The 17,066-nt window shown below is 40.1% G+C and overlaps 1 long non-coding RNA gene across 4 annotated transcripts in view; it reads left to right on the forward strand.

Moving 5' to 3' along the window:
- LOC134945314 (uncharacterized) overlaps nt 1-17,066 on the forward strand; it is a 42,781-nt gene that overhangs the window by 11,051 nt on the left and 14,664 nt on the right. For all 4 annotated transcript variants that reach the window (XR_010182094.1, XR_010182093.1, XR_010182095.1 and 1 more), the window contains one exon: nt 5,841-5,910. This is a non-coding gene — a long non-coding RNA (uncharacterized LOC134945314). The remainder of the gene's footprint in view (nt 1-5,840; nt 5,911-17,066) is intronic.

Here is a 17,066-nt window from a genome sequence, read left to right on the forward strand (position 1 = left end):
ACATTAGACAATGCACACCCAGTGTAATGCTACTGAGTGCACTATACTCTGACAATATTTACTCTGACTTGCCTACTCTCCAGGAAGATGTGGTAGACTCACGATTTTACGGGCAGTCTCTCACAACCTCAGAAGAGTTGCCAGCTCTCCTCCATCCCAGTAGCTTCCTAGTGAGCAGGATATGCAGAAAAGACCACAATTCAGGGCTTCATAAGGATCAGTGAATACATCACTTTGCTGCTATGGGGCAGGGCCTAATGACATGAGGGACCCCTGAAAGATCCTGCCCCATCTCCTCTTCGGGCTTTTCCTGGAGAGGAGTGCTAAGAAGTTGGCAAGTATGAGGGGTGTGCAGTATATTTCTGGATGTGCAGTGCATGGGATGAGTAGACACAATTTGACTGTCTGGTTGTTAACTATAATCTCTGACTAAAGTTCTTGTGAAATGTCAAGGCTCAGAACAGTCTATAAGCAGCAATGCACACCAAAGTCAGCATGTTCTCTTCCTTCACAAACTCGTTATGAAGCTCAACAGAGGCCACTGGAGAGCCATGATCTACGACTACAGGAGTGGTCTGCGACAACAGGAGAGTTTTGACTCACTGCATGCTACTTTTGAGGAAGAAGCACTACCTGAACCAATGTGTTTGCATGGTTTGCAGAATTTCGGTGCAGAAGACCCTTGAAGACCAGGAGTGCTGCAGCCGACCTGTGTCTACCATCACGAGGGACAACATTTCTGGCATGTGGACTATAGTTGTGGTGAATGCCAGAGTGACCATGGCCCAGTAAGAGAAGGAGATAGGTATCTCACTGGTATCTATCCGCTTGATACTCCATGAAAAGCTTGGCCTGAGCGAGGTTTCTGCGTGCTGGGTTTGACATCAGCTTACTTGAGAGCAGAAGGAGGCTCGTGTGACTTGGTGCCACAACATGCTGTCCAGGTTTAATGGCGGTCACTCAAACTCTGTCTGGGAGATCATCAGTGGTAATACTGTAAATCCTGGATCTATAGTTTGAGAACGAACAACAGTTGGCCCTTTGGACCAAAGTTGGAGGTGCGCCACCACAAAAGTGCCAACGTGAGTGCAGCATAGGCACGCATATGGTGGATGTTTTTGTGGCCAAGACTGGTCACTCATACAGCAGTGAACCATCAGTGGGTACTGGTACACCAACTAATGCCTGCCACAAGTGCTGAAGCCATTTCCAGACACTCCAAGAACTTGCACTCATGGTGCCCTTCTCCATCACGACAGTGCACCTACCCAGAAGCCCAGGAAAGTGGTGGATTTTCTGGTCCATGAATGCATACAGGAGCTTGGTCATCTGCCATACAATCCAGACCTGGCCCCCTGCGATTTGTTTGTGTTCCCACAAATCATGCACAAGATGCAAGATGTAAGCCGAGAGGGGGGTGGGTACTAATTACTTAGGCTAGGAACTCATGGAGGGGACCAACGGGGATCCAGACAAGCTGCTGATGGGGACAAATGTCCCCTTTTGCAGTGTGCAGCACCATGCATAGTATTTAGCATAATTTTTGCCAAGGAGGGGGCGTGGTCAACCTTCCCGAATTTGGTTATGCCTTATTTAATACCCAGGTCACTTTGCTGTCTCAACAGCCCTGCTTGTAATTAATCATTGACTTATATTAACGACATCAGTACTTGTAAATAGGCTTACCCATGTTTTGGAGGAGAAAATTTTTACCGAGGTTAGTGAGCAAAGGCTATCGCTGGGGATACAAGGTGAATTTCTCTTCAGCTTTATTCAGTGGAAATAGGGCTATATTGCTAGAACATGCCAAAAAACTTGCACTTTGATACATTTTCCCCTTAGAATATTAAGGCAGCAAAAATAGTTAACAAAGACATGGCCAATGTTGTCATGGGACATTTCTCTCACCACTTATACATCCCTTACTTTCTTTAACAAATAAAAATTATTCCCTTACTATCTGAGACTATTTTTACAATTCAAAGCTAAAAGCTGTGGTTAATCATTTCATTACTTGATCCAACTGGTTCCTTCTTATTAAGAAAGGACGTGGCTGCACTTGAAACAAGTTTCACATATTCAGTGGCCAGAAATGTTGTCAGCAGTTAGACCATAGAGATCAAATAATAATGTTATAGTATAAACTAGTACAAAAGTGTACTTTGTATTTTTGTAAATATCTAATAATTCACCTTCCTCTGTTAAGAAGTACTTTATTATTACTTTTGTGTTTTTTTTTAAAGAATTACGTATCTTGAGTCCAAATAATACTGGCAGTGCAATAGACATTCCCCGCCCCCCACTATTCAGACACCCGGAGATGTGGAAGTAGGAGAGGTTTGAGGAGCCTGAAGAGGAATGATCTATCAGGAACCCTATTGTCCTCTGTGTTTGCTGGTCTAGCATTTTCTCCATCAATGCATCTTCTGGAAACAATAGAAAAATAAAATATCTATTGGAGGCTTGTTTTCAATGCGTTCTAGAGCTAATGCCATAGAGGGGTTAGGCACATCTTTGGTAGTCCTCTTCCATCAGCGACCAGCGACTCCCGAACCTGGCATGCATCTGACTTTTATGAACCTACAAGTAAAGATGTACGGTCCTTATCACCTCCCTCTGCTTCTGCAGCGCACAGTCACTCAGAGACAGGTGCTGAGAGCCACATCCTCTGGGTGGTGGGAAGATATGGCAAAACTAAAAACATTTATAATAAAAAACAGAATTACCCAATAAACATTATTAAGCACATTCTTTTTCTACTAATGCTAAGTACACAGGGGCAAGATGAAAAAAGAGTATACACTGAAGTACCAAAAGTACCTAGTATTGTGTATGTCCTCCTCTAGCTTGGTGAAGTGCAGCAACATTGGCATTGATTCCACAAGTGATTGGAAGACCTCTGAAGAAATGTTGACCCATGCTTCACTGGTCAAGATCATTACGCACCCATGACTGTCCACTGTGCTCTCCACGTTGGGTGGTAATGTCTTCCATGAGATATTCCCAGTAAACACGTGACACCGTAGATTGAGTAATGTTGAATGTCTGCACAACTTTGGAAATGGAATATACCACCCATCTGGCACTCACTATACTGCTCTGTTCGAACTCTGATAATTCACATTGCCTTGCCATGAGCAGCCATGCTGGTGTTCAAACTGACCCACGAGATGTCAGATTATACCTGATACAGGTCTGGCCATTTCTAAGATGTCATAGCACAGTGGTGCCACCTACCATTACCGTTATATACTGCTGTACCATGGTGGTCATTCCAAGTTGTTCGCTCGCTAGCTGCTTTTAGCAGCCGTGCAAACGTTAAGCCGCTGCCCTCTGGGAGTGTATTTTAGCTTAGCAGAAGTGCGAATGAAAGGATCGCAGAGCGGCTACAAAATAATTTTGTGCAGTTTCAGAGTAGCTCCAGACCTACTCAGCGCTTGCGATCACTTCAGACTATTCAGTTCCTGTTTTGACGTCACGAACACGCCCTGCGTTCACCCAGCCATGCCTGCGTTTTTATCTGGCACACCTGCGTTTTTCCGCTCACTCCCTGAAAACGGTCAGTTAACACCCAGAAACGCCCACTTACTGTCAATCACTCTGCGACCAGCAGTGCGATTGAAAAGCTTCGCTAGACCTTGTGTGAAACTACATAGTTTGTTGTAATAGTACGACGTGCGTGTGCATTGCGCTGCATGCGCAGAAGTGACATTTTTTTGCCTGATCGCTGTGCTGCGACCGAAATCTGCTAGCGAACAACTCGGAATGACCCCCCATGAGTTTTGGCAGTGAATATTGTCCTTTGTAAACATGTATATTACTTTTAGTCGATTAGAAAAATAAATGCTACCTGGTGAAATTAGATTTTATTTTATAAAATAAAAAAAGGTGTCTACATTAGAAACACAAGTACATTTTCATGCATCATGTTGTCACGGCAATGGTGGTAGCTTTACGTACGATAAGATTGTCCTGCTGGGCCAGTTGCTCACTGTCTCCTATAGGCATTCAAGTAGTGAAGCCCAATTCTCCTTGCGGGAGTAACAGGTGAAGACTCATTAGACTCTGCACCTCTTCTACTGCCAATGCAAAATGCAAATATAGTTCATTAATAGCAAATCCATTAAACCAGTGAGAATTTGTGACAATAGGACACTAAACCAGGATCAGTATTGTACTGGGGTCACTAGAATGCACTGGGATAACTGGAATACAATTTGCAATGCGCTGGTGTCATCAGAACAAGATCTGCAATATGCTCAGCCATCGTATTAGGATCATCAATAGCCTGGGATCACTGGAATAGGAATAGGATCTGCAGTATATGGGAATAACCAGACTAGATCTGTGATGTACTTTGGTATCTGTAATATGAGGGCAAATATACTAGGCCTTGGAGAGAGATAAAGAGGAGAGTTATAAAGTAACAACCAACTAGACCATAATTGTCATGTTACAGGCTGATTGGTTGCTAGTTTATCTTTCCACTTTATCTCTCTCTAAAGCTCACTACATCTTCCCCATGGTGTTTAATGTACCTGGTCGTCAGAGTAGGATTTGCATTGTTCTATGGTGAATAGAACAGGATCTGCAATATGCTGGGGCCCTTAGCAAAAGATGTCAGTTTATGCCGCATTCCTGCATGTTCCACTATACACCTTTCAATTATATACTGTATATTGGCCCTCATTCCAAGTTGTTCGCTCGCAAGCTGCTTTTAGCAGCTTTACACACGCTAAGCCGCCGCCTACTGGGAGTGAATCTTAGCTTCTTAAAATTGCGAACGAAAGATTCGCAATATAGCGAAAAGACATCTCTGTGCAGTTTCTGAGTAGCTCGAGACTTACTCGGCATCTGCGATCAGTTCAGTGCTTGTCGTTCCTGGTTTGACGTCATAAACACAACCAGCGTTCGCCCAGACACTCCTCCGTTTCTCCAGCCACTCCCGCGTTTTTTCCAGAAACGGTAGCGTTTTTTCGCACACACCCATAAAACGGCCAGTTTCCGCCCAGAAACACCCACTTCCTGTCAATCACATTACGATCACCAGAACGAAGAAAAAACCGTGAGTAAAAAACATAACTGCATAGCAAATTTACTTGGCGCAGTCGCACTGCGGACATTGCGCATGCGCACTAAGCGGAAAATCGCTGCGATGCGAAAAAATTTACAGAGCGAACAACTCGGAATGACCCCCATAGTAAGCAAAAGTGAACTATCATTGACGAGTAATAATGGTGGCTCTAGGCTGAGTAGAAAATTGGGAAGAGAGAAGAGATCAGTTTGGCTGAGTGGGATGTAGCACAGATCTTAAAAGCTGATACAGGTAAAATGAGTGAAAAGGTGATGGGGATTCTCAGTACTAAAGGATTGAAAGTTTTTTCCATCAACACATAGCTTATGAAAATCACAGTAACATCCTGCATTATACAGAACTTGTACACATCCACCACCCATACAAAGGTAAGCCAAGAAACAAATATAGCAAAACAAAACATGTAATATAGTAACAACAATAATGACCTTTATGTTTGCATTTGTGTGTAATATAAAATAACCTGAGCCATTATATATAAAGCTCTACAAATAGGTTTGTTCAAAATCTAGTGTATAGTATATTATTACCCACAGTAGAATGCTAGATAACCAATTGATTGCTGTGTGGTTTGGGCTGCACTTATGTTTTTCCTACTTTTTATTACTACTGGAACAATTTCTCCTGTTGTTTATCCAGAAATAAGTTTTTCAGAGGAAACACACAAGTCAAAGATGAAAAGGACATTTGAGATGATTTTTTTTCCGTTCAGCATTATTGAAACTAGTTCCACCTTTCTTCACAGATGTTGTTTTTTAAACTTGAAAAACGTCATGAAACAAAATATCCAGACGGTGGAATTGCTGAAGAGGAAGGTAGGGCACATCTGTTCAGATTGTTCCACAAGACTTCAATTTCATTATCGAGATAAAACGTGTGAACAGAGAAAGGTGAATGGGCTGTAATAAGATGATAAGTAAAAGTATTCTGTGTGAACACGTGTTCAACCCGGCTAGCTGTCTAGTGTGAACGGGTGCCGCGTCGAGCTCCCGTTCACTGTGTATAGGGAGGGCGGCGCTGGGAGACCATGTGATCTCCCAGCGCCGCCCCTGCCGCATCACTAGCGCGTCACCAACCCGGCAATATGCCGGGTTGGTGAGCGCTGTCATTAGGGGGCTGTAGCATGGGTCGCAGCCATGTCAGGCGACATGGCTGCGACCCGTGCTTTCAGTGGAAAAGGGGTATTACAAGAGGCTTGTATTATATCAAAGCCATGTCAGTTTGTGCCATACAGTCATCATGAAACTACAAATCCACGCATGACTTGTCAAGCACAGGCACTGTGAGTACAGATAGTGTACAAAAAATTAGACTACCTGAATAAATGAGGGACACCAAGCATATTCCACGCAATGGATTCCACATATATATTTGTTAAGCCAATAATACCCCAGCATGGTCACAGTCTTTTTTATTGATTTTCCAGGTTATCATTTATCTTTCATGGTTGCTCAGTAACTTAGAATAAGGGATGATGGTTGGGGTACATTAGGCAGGGGGCAGTGAAGAAGACATTTCAGCTTGCTATAGCTTCACAAGCATCTGTGTCTACTTGCAGACTTTCCCTGAAATAATGGTTATCTCCTTGAAGAGTCTGGCAATCTCCCTGAGGCTGGACTGGGTGGACACAACACAGTGATGATGTCATCACTCTCCATCCGCTATGGAGGGAAACACTGAGGAGAAAAATAAGGAGAATGTGTGCTTCAAGAAAATGGCCACAGTTCTCACTCACATTGAAGGGTACACGAGTGTCTTACAGTACATAAATTGCTTACTAGATCTGACAATGTACGAGGGGTGATTAATAAGTATCCGTGTTAGGCAAGAAAAGAAAATTTTATTGGGAAAATGTTGATTTATTTTTCAACATACTCCCCTTTTAGCTCGATACACTTGGCCCAACGATATTCCAACTTTTTCAAGCCCTTCAAAAAATAGGATTTGTCGAACTCTGTGAAATAGGCTTCAGTTTTGGTGATGACCTCCTCGTTCGATTTGAATCTATTTCCGCTGAGCCATTTTTTAATGTTTGGAAACAGGAAGAAGTCGCAGGAGGCCAAATCTGGAGAATATGGCCGATGTGGTAGCGATTTGTAGCCTAATTCCACCAGTTTCACTGTGGCGATGTGGGACAAGTGTGCCGGCGAATTGTCGTGGTGGAACAGCACTTTATTCTTCGCCAAGTAGGGTCATTTTCTTTTCAATGCGTCATCGAATCTGCCCAATAATTGAGTTTAATACTGCCCTGTGATCGTTCTTCCCTTTTCCAAATAGTCGATGAAGATTATGCCTTTCAAATCCCAGAAAACGATGGCCATGACCTTTTCCGGCCGATGGAACAATCTTCGCCGTCTTTGGTGCACGTTCGCCGGGTAAAGTCCACTGTTTTGTGTACGGGCAGATAAATAACTAGGAGATATCATATAACAGGTGCTACCAGAGCTGGTTTTCTAAGCAGCTGTAAAAGGAGATAGTCACTCTACACAAATAGGAAGGATAATAGAAGAAAAACAGCGCTCAAAACTATTTAACATGAATATAGGTACACATGTGAACCACACAATAATATGAAATGTATATGGTACTTTTAATACTCAAAAATTATATACTAAAATCGCATAGTAGCCAACTCATTAGTCATAAATTAATATGGAAATAAAACCATAATAGGTAGTGCAATGCATATGTCCTTGTGTCCCCTTCTGTGGTCTATTTATGAGGGCTTAATACAAAGGTCCTGTGCCAAATTCGTGCTGAATGTAGGAATACAGTTTGGTTTCATGACCAATAGCAAAAGTCCAAAACGTGGATATAGTTACCGGTCCTGCTGTATTTTCTAGGGTGAGTTCCACTTTAGCGTTGATCCTGATGAATGGCAGTGGATTACAGCGCCATTTTGGGAGTCCCTTTAACCGTCAATGACTTGACCGTGCACAATACAAAATCTACGGGATGTAGTATCCAAATATATTATTGAAGCACACTTGTTGCCCACTGGCCACAGGGGTGAAAAGTCTGACACGTTTCGCTGTTTTCAGCTTTTTCAAAGGTCCTTTGACGGTTAAAGGGACTCCCAAAATTACGCTGTAATCTACTGTCATTCATATGCATTGCACTACCTATGATGGTTTTATTTCCATATTAATTTATGACTAATAAGTTGGCTAATATGTGATTTTAGTATATAATTTTTGAGTATTAAAAGTACCATATAAATTTTATATTATTGTGTGGTTTACATGTGTACCTATATTCATGTTAAATAGTTTTGAGTGCTGTTTTTCTTCTATTAAAGTCCACTGTTTTTACTGTTCCTTCATTTCTGGCGTGTAGTGATGGATCCATGTTTCATCAACAGTCACGAAACGCTGCAGAAACTCCTTCGGATTGCGCTTAAACAGGTCCAAACCCTGCTTCGAAGTGGTCATTCGATTCTGCTTGTCCACAAACGTGGCACCCATCTTGCCGATAGCTTTGTCATGCCCAAATGTTCATGTAGGATATTCTCACACATTTAGATGAAATGCCTACGATCTCAACAATCTCTCTTATCTTCACTCGCCGGTCTGCCAATATGATATCATGGATTTTGTTGACCATTTCATCCCTAGTCACCTCAATTGGGCGACCTGGATGCTCTTCATCGAAGACGGATATACGACCACGCTTGAATTCATTGGACCAATATTTGATAGTTGTCATCGAAGGAGAAAGGTCCCCATAAGCGGCTTTCAACTTTTCTTTGATTTCCTCACACGTCTTCCCATCCATAAACAAGAATCTAATCACGGATCGGTACTGCACTTTCTCCATACTGTCGAAGTAAAAAATATTACATAGAGAGAACATACAGACTCCACACATATTGAGTTGCTAAGCTTGCAAATACGCTCAGTGAGAACAGCAATATATGGCAACATACGCATTTACACAGACATGCCACAAAGATAGATTCAACACATATTTCATACAGCACATAATTTGAACATATCAAGCGCCAGACATCATAATGTTTTAAATTATATAATGGAGTCACGTCATGTATGTGTATTATTGGAGCAGAGCAAGATGGACATGTTGTGTTTGGAGTCATAGTAACCAGATTAATGTGTACATTCATTTGATGCCTGTTATTAAGTTGTAGCACATTGCCATTACTAGATATGATTAAATGTATGAAAGCTAAAGTCACTCTTATTAGAACAATGGATTTCCTGGAAGACAGCATGCCTGACCAGTGACTATCTCCTGTAATTACACCATCAAGGCTGGGCCTTGCTTGCATATGAACTGACCAGTGACTCATCATGAATGACAAAGTTCCCTTCCCTAGACTAGTCTGTGCACTCCCCCAAACTACATAGTATATAGCTGATTTCAGACACAAGAGCTGGCTGTTCTCTTTGTCCCAGATGATGGTGGAGATGCTGACAGTCCAGTGGCTGCATGATTTTACTGAGAGAGAGAGAGAGAGAGTGATATGGAGCGTAGTGAGCATTTTGAGCAAAATATGGTGATGTATTACTGGCCATGTATGTATTTGAATTAGTTTGTAATAACTGCTTATTGTGTAAATTGTAACCATGTAACTATATATACACTGTACATTGTGATATATTGAATACAAATCCTTTTAATAACAAATATATACATCAATGAGCTTTGGAACTCAGATAATGTGTGGGTGTATTGTTTCCTCTTATGGGATGCAGTGTTTTGCGATGTATAGCGCACATTCATAGCACATGGTAATAAGATGCGCAGGCGTCCACAGTATATATTAGAGCTGGCAATTTAAATATTTGTTAGAAAGCAATTTGACTTGAACTATAGTTAGAAAAAACTCAAACTTGCTGACTTCCAACAGCTACCAAAACAAAAGTACACAATGAATTTATCTGAAGTTCAGACAGTTGTTGTTGTTTGACAGATGACACTAAACAATGATATACAGGTTTGACGTCAGTGACGCCATCTGTCTTTAAACACGGGTACTTATCAATCACCCCTCGAATGTTTGCAAGGTCAGCGGGGTGGGAAAAAAACACCAAAACATGGCAATGTCTTATCTAGCAGTGTTGTAAGGTGGCGGTCAAATGAATCATGCTATTCCATGTTCTCCAGAACTCTACAGCCCTGAGTTCTTGTGTTTCTATCATTGAAGGGTTCTGATGGTTTAATTTTCCTTGGTTGGTTCTGGGTGCAGTCATCCCCTTAGAAGGTAAGGTCAAAGCTAATTGCTGCTTAATATCAATGAGTGATCAACTTTACCACATGTTTATAGTGATAAGGGGTGACTTTTATACCCTTTACAAGCACATAACAACAGACTGTGATTTTTGAAGCAGAATTCTATAAATATAATAATGTAAATGTACATTAGCCCTGATGTTCTCTCAGTATCATGATATATTTATGACAAAAAAATGAAGCTTAACTGAGTAGTATGTTAGGAAAAAAACAGAGAATTTAATATTAATAAAGAGTGATCCTAAGGTGATAGTCGACAGAAGATTAAAGTAATGTTCTTACTTGTTCCCCTCTGTGTTGGCAGAGTGTTGCGGTGTCGGATAGGGATGTTAGTCCACACAACGGCACTTAACCAGGATGATTCGTTTATTCAGATAACAGATATAATAGCTTCCAGTATATGGAAGATGTTCTGCAGCAGCAGGAACTCACAGTTTACATGTGAAGCAGTACAGCGGTGACACAGCGTCTTAGTACCCACAAGGTGCGGCTGTGGGGTAGACAAGGTCACACACTGAGGAGAGCAGAAGCTGCACGTGCCACTTCATTTGGCCAGCCAGCCTTTGGCCTATATTGGTGAACAATATTGTGAGCTGTGAGGTGGTCAAAATTGACAGGAAATTAATGTTATTTAGATTAACAATACTATATGAACAAAAACACCCCCAAATTACATGTTTTTAGCGGGATTTAGCATTTTTTTTTTTAAATATATTTATTGAAATTTTTTGCATACATAAGTAGATATTCAAATCTACTTATGTATGCAAAAGGCGAGCTACTACTGTTCAAAGGCGAGCTACTACATTGATTAAAGGCCTAGAAGGACTGGACTATAAGGAAAGACTTACTAGGTTGAATATGTATACACTAGAAAAGAGGCACCTAAGAGGAGATATTATTAATATCTTCAAATATGTAAAGGGACATCACAAAGAGTTATCAAATTAATTATTTATTAAAAGAACACAGTTTAGGACACGTGGGCACTCGCTGCGACTGGAGGAGAGAAAATTCCGAACGCAATGGAGGAAAGGGTTCTTCACTGTTAGGGCAATCAGGATGTGGAATTCCCTGCCAGGGAAGGTGGTAATGGTGGACTCTGTAATTGGATTTAAAGAAGGAATGGATACATTTCTGAATGAAAAAGCTATCCAAGGTTACAATACTTAAAATATCAACGTGGTTAATCCGGGGGTATCATGAGTTATAGTAGCTAACTAGTCATAAAACATTATTTAGCAAGTATGTAGAATCATCATAACTTAAAACAGGTTGAACACGATGGGCAATTTGCCTCTATTCAACCTCAAATACTATGTTATTATGTTACTATGTTAGATATGAAGAGACATACAGAATTAAAAAAATAAAAAAAGCAAAAAAAATAGAGGAGTGCATGGAAATACATAATATAGGATACATAGAGGCATCCCAGAGCAAATCAACCTGATGCGAAAACACCAGAGAATACAAAAAAAATCGTTTACATATATCGAACCAAAAATGCAACTGATAAAACTAGAGGTATGACACCGCATCAAATATAACCGGTGTCTGCCGGGAACTAACCAAATTTACCCTATGACTAAAAAGGGAGGGTAGACCTCTGAGACCGAGAAAATATCTCTTGGAAGAGGATGTTTAACAACTTTTTACATAGAAACTGCGTATAACAGCATAAAACAATCCACATTTCCACACAGTACTAATATATGGAGAGAAAGATCAAAAAGACAGAAAAAACATGAAATAAAAAGTATTGTGGGAGGGAAACACAAGAGGGATGAAGGGGAAAGGATGGGATGAGAGAAAGATGAGTGTTAAGGCCAGTCTATAACACTCATTATAACCATCTAGAGTGCCAGATAGAGGAGAAAAGATGAATACATACTTAAAAAGAAAAATAGTACGTCTATTTAAAGACCTGCATAGGATTCATAGGAAGACAAATTACAATCTAGAGTTTTCAAGATATGTTGTTTGGTAGAGGAGTGTAAAGTTTCAAGGAAAGGACTCCATTTAAGGCAGAATTTCCGTGTGTTAAAGGAGGGTGAAGTCAGAACCGTTTTTCTATCATAGTACAACAATTGCAATCATTTTTGCTGAACTTCTACAATGGAAGGGGCAGTACGTTTAACCCATTTAATTAGTATACATTTTTTGCCAAGCATGAGAATTACACTGAGAAGAGGAAAACATTTTGGATTAATCTGCCAGTTTTTAAAATTTAAAGTAAGACAGGCTAATTGATCCGGGATTACATTCGAGGAAAACAAGCGGTTAACATAGGCAAGAAGTTTACACCAAAAACATCTAATTTTTCTACATTCCCATACGCAGTGTATAAATGTTGCTGAGGACTTTCCACATGTAAGGCATTCACCTGATTCGGAGGGTGACATATGACACGATTGTGAAGGTGAAATATACGCTCTATGGAGAAATCTTAAGTGTACTTCTTGAAAATAAGCTGAAGATAAAAATTTTAGGGACCTCTCACAAGGTTTTGTAATATCAGTAATGCTTGACAAAGTTGGTATATCAGTTATCCATTTTGAGAATAAGTTATCCCATTGTACAGTAGGTAAACAAGAGAGCAAAATAGAATATGCATATTTTACTTTATATGGACACACCTGGGAAGATTGCAGGAGAGTATCAAGAGCATTAGAAGCAGGGTTTGTGCTATATGGATCTCTTAGGCGAGCTTTAGAAACATAAGAAAGTACAAAGTGACGCACCTGGAAGTACATGTACATGTGGCGTGTAGATAAGTCAAATTTTTGACACAGATCCGAAAAGGAGTAAAGAACCCCTCCAGGATCGAAAACTTTGTGGAAGGAATCGAGACCTTTCTCTTTCCAGAGGGAGTACGTGGTGTTATGCAGCGAGGGTGGGAACGCAGGGTTGCCCCACAATGGGATATATTGGGAGAAATGAGGATCACGTTGACATTATTAATAGCAAGCCATGTGGAAAAAGTGTCTTTGAATAAGATATGTCCCTTTATTTGAGAAGGTACCTGAGTTGGGTGGTAAGTGTATCAAAGCACTAGGGGCGTATGAGAAAAATATCGCTAATTCCAAGTCATGATCAATATTGTGATGTGTGAAAGAGCCAGTCAACAATATATTGGAAATGGACCGCCAAGGAATATGCCTGTATATCAGGAGCTGCAAATCCATCTTTCGCTTTAGGGGATTTTAATTTCTGATACGCGGCCTTTTTCCTTGCCAAATAAATCTCGAAAAGAGTGACTCAAGTTTATGTATAGTAGAACGTGTCAATGAGATGGGGAGCATTTATATAAAATAAAATATTTTGGGGGAAATTATACTCTTAATCACCTCAAGTCTGCCTAAAAGTGACAGAGGCAAATCTTTCCAAGAGTCTAATTTGAGGACCAATTTATCCATAATAGGGGAGCAATTAATTTTATATAGATTTGTAAGATCGGAGCAAACAGTAATACCTAAATATTTGAAGTGGGATTGCGTCACTTTAAAAGCTGGAATGTTGGGATGTGAGAGTATGGAAGGTGATAAATCACCCAATAATAAAAGTTCTGATTTATTAACATTGATTTTATAACCAGCTATTTCTCCAAAAGAGTAAATAAGTTGTAGCAAGGACGGCAATGATTGCTTTGGATTTGCTAGAAACAAAAGAGTGTCATCAGAAAACCGTGCAATTTTTAAAACCTGCGATCTGATGGTAATCTCATGGATAAGAGGTGAGTTACGAATAGCTATTGCTAAAGGTTCAATCGATAGATCAAAAAGAAGAGGGGAAAGGGGAAAGCCTTGTCTCGTCCCCCTTTGCAATACGAAGGGGGAAGAGAGAAAGCCGTTATAGGAAACAGAAGAAGAAGGAGAGGAATATCCTTACAAAGAATTAAGGTTCAAAAAGGGTTGAGATTGCCTAAAGGATAAAATAAAAGGGGCAAACTAGATGGGCCAAGTGGTTCTTATCTGCCATCAAATTCTATGTTTCTATGTAGGAATAATGGACACAAAAGAATCAGGAAATCCGAATTTTTGTAGGGTTTTAAATAGATAGGGCCATAGTAAAAGGTCAAAGGCCTTTTCCGCATCTATAGATAAAATGAGAGCAGGGGGGGAATCCTCAGAGGAGTTAGCATGCTGAATGACCGAGAGGACGCGTCTGAGATTCACAACCGAATATCGACCAGCTATGAATCCTGTTTGGTCTTTATGAATAAGAAGTGGTAGAATTGATTTTAGTCTCTGTGCTAGAATAGAGGTAAAAATTTCAAATTCTACATTCAATAATGAGATTGGCCTGTAAGAGCCCGGTAAAGAAAGGTTCCTGCCCGCTTTAGGTAGGACTTTAATCATAGCGTCTGTAAATCTATCAGGAAGAATCCCCTCGGTCAAAATTTTGTTAAAAACAGCTTGCAAAGTCGAACATATCTTTGGAGACATTAGTTTATAAAATTCATTTGTGAATCCATCTGGCCCTGGAGCTTTACAGGGTTTAAGTCGCTTTATGGTCCCTAATATTTCAGTAATTGTAATGGGGGAGGTTAAAGAAGATATTACCTCAACAGGCACTTGGGGTAAGGGTAGGTTGTCCCAAAATTGGGGGGAGGGGGGTAATCATCTTGGAAAAAAAGAGTATCTCCCGGATCAGGTGAAGAATATAAGGAGACGTAATAATCACGCATAATAGCTGCAATTTGAGTATTAGAAGAGGAAAGGGAGCCATCTGGAGTTTGTAAGGAGTGGACAACCATTGTTGGTTTCCTAGATCCCAGCAATAATGAAGTAAGAAGCTTACCCATCTTGTTCCCAAAACGGTAGAACTTATAACTTACATTTAACTGATATCTATCCCCTGCTAATTGCAGAAGATCATTATAAGTAGTTTTAGCCAAAAAATAAGCTGTTTTATTTTCAGTAGTGGGATGTAATTTAAAAGTCTGATAGGCTGTGGACAGGGTGTTTTGTTTATCCAGATATGCCTGATTAAGATATTTCTTAATATGAGAGTTATAGGAGATTACTTCACCCCTCAAAACAATTTTAGCAGTTTGCCAAAAAAGGGAAGGGATATCCGTCTCATGTGCAGAGTTATTCAATCGAAAATTCTCCCAGACGTCATCAAATTTATGTTTGAAACCATCCGATTTCGCTAAATGTGAAGGGAATTTCCATAAAGGAGGAGAAGTTTTTTCCATTGCATAAGTCAGTTCAATCCATACCATTCCATGATCCGAGATAGAAATCGGTTCAATGGTGGCTTGGTGAATATTACGGAAGATTTGGGAAGCTACCAGGATATAGTCTATACGGGACTAGGTGTTGTAAATGCCAAATTGTTTCCTTAAAAATATTTAAAATGCCCGCTCTAATATATATTGTAAACGCCTGCACCTCTTATTACCATGTCCCATGAATGTGCGCTATACATAGCAAAACACTGCATCCCATAAGAGAAAACAATACACCCACACATTATCTGAGTTCCAAAGCTCATTGATGTATATATTTGTTATTAAAAGGATATGGATTCAATATATTACAATGTATAGTATACACATAATTACATGATTACAATTTATACAGTAAGCAGTTAATACATAGATACAGTTACAGGCCAGCATACAATACCATTATCTTTCTCATATAAATTCATCTCTCCATATCACTCTCTCTCTCTCTCTCTCTCTCTCTCTGTGTAAAATCATGCAGGCACTCCATCCTCGTCTGGGACAAAAACAGCAACTAACCTCCTGTGTGATCAGCAATGTGTTATCTAGTTTTGGGGGGAGGGTACTTTCTCATTCATGATGAGTCACTGGTTTGTTCGTGTGCTGAACAGGTTCAGCCTTGGGGACGTCTGAGGGGGCTGGCCTGAGTTTCCTGTCCATTGTACTAATAAGAGTGATTTTAGCTTTCATATATTTAATCATAACTATTTGTTGCAATGTTCTACAACTTAATAACATGTATCAAATGAATCTACACATTAATCTGGTTGCTTAAATAACAAATATGATAGGCGTATCTGGCTTTGTTCAAATAATACACATACATAACATTACTTCATTATATAATTTTAAATCATCATGATGTCTGGCGCTTGATATTATTATAATTATGTACTGTATGAAATAAGTGTCGAATCCATCTCTGTGGCATGTCCGTGTAAATGCGTGTGTTACCATATATTGCTGTGCTCGCTGCGTGTATTTGCAAGTATAGCGACTTATAATGTGTAGAGTTTGTATGTTCTTTTTATGTAATATTTTGACTTCAACAGTCCACCCTTTGGCAGTAAACAATAACTGTAATCAATTATTAACATAAAAAAATATTTCATACAATAATCGGTGACCTAGACACAAGTATGTATTCATTTCGCACATCAGACACTTGTCTATATTTGGGGAAGACAGGGAGGAGGACGAGACATCCTCTATATGCACTCGGCGGTCACGGGACCACTGGTTGGGTGTGGGACAACATTCAACCTATAGAGTATGCTGGGACAGTGCTTTGGCCTATAATGTCTGATTTGCGACGAACATTTCACACATATATGTACCTACGTCTTTGTACACTGTTGTTTGGATTCGATTGAGGTTCTGCTGGGTAGATGAAGAAGACACAAACAAATCGTGAAAGTGACATATAAAATTTTCATGATCTACATATTCCTATCATTTTCTGAACATTGTTTCCATTTCTGG

The sequence above is a fragment of the Pseudophryne corroboree genome, chromosome 7 (assembly GCF_028390025.1).
Source record: "Pseudophryne corroboree isolate aPseCor3 chromosome 7, aPseCor3.hap2, whole genome shotgun sequence".
Classification (NCBI taxonomy): Eukaryota; Metazoa; Chordata; class Amphibia; order Anura; family Myobatrachidae; genus Pseudophryne; species Pseudophryne corroboree.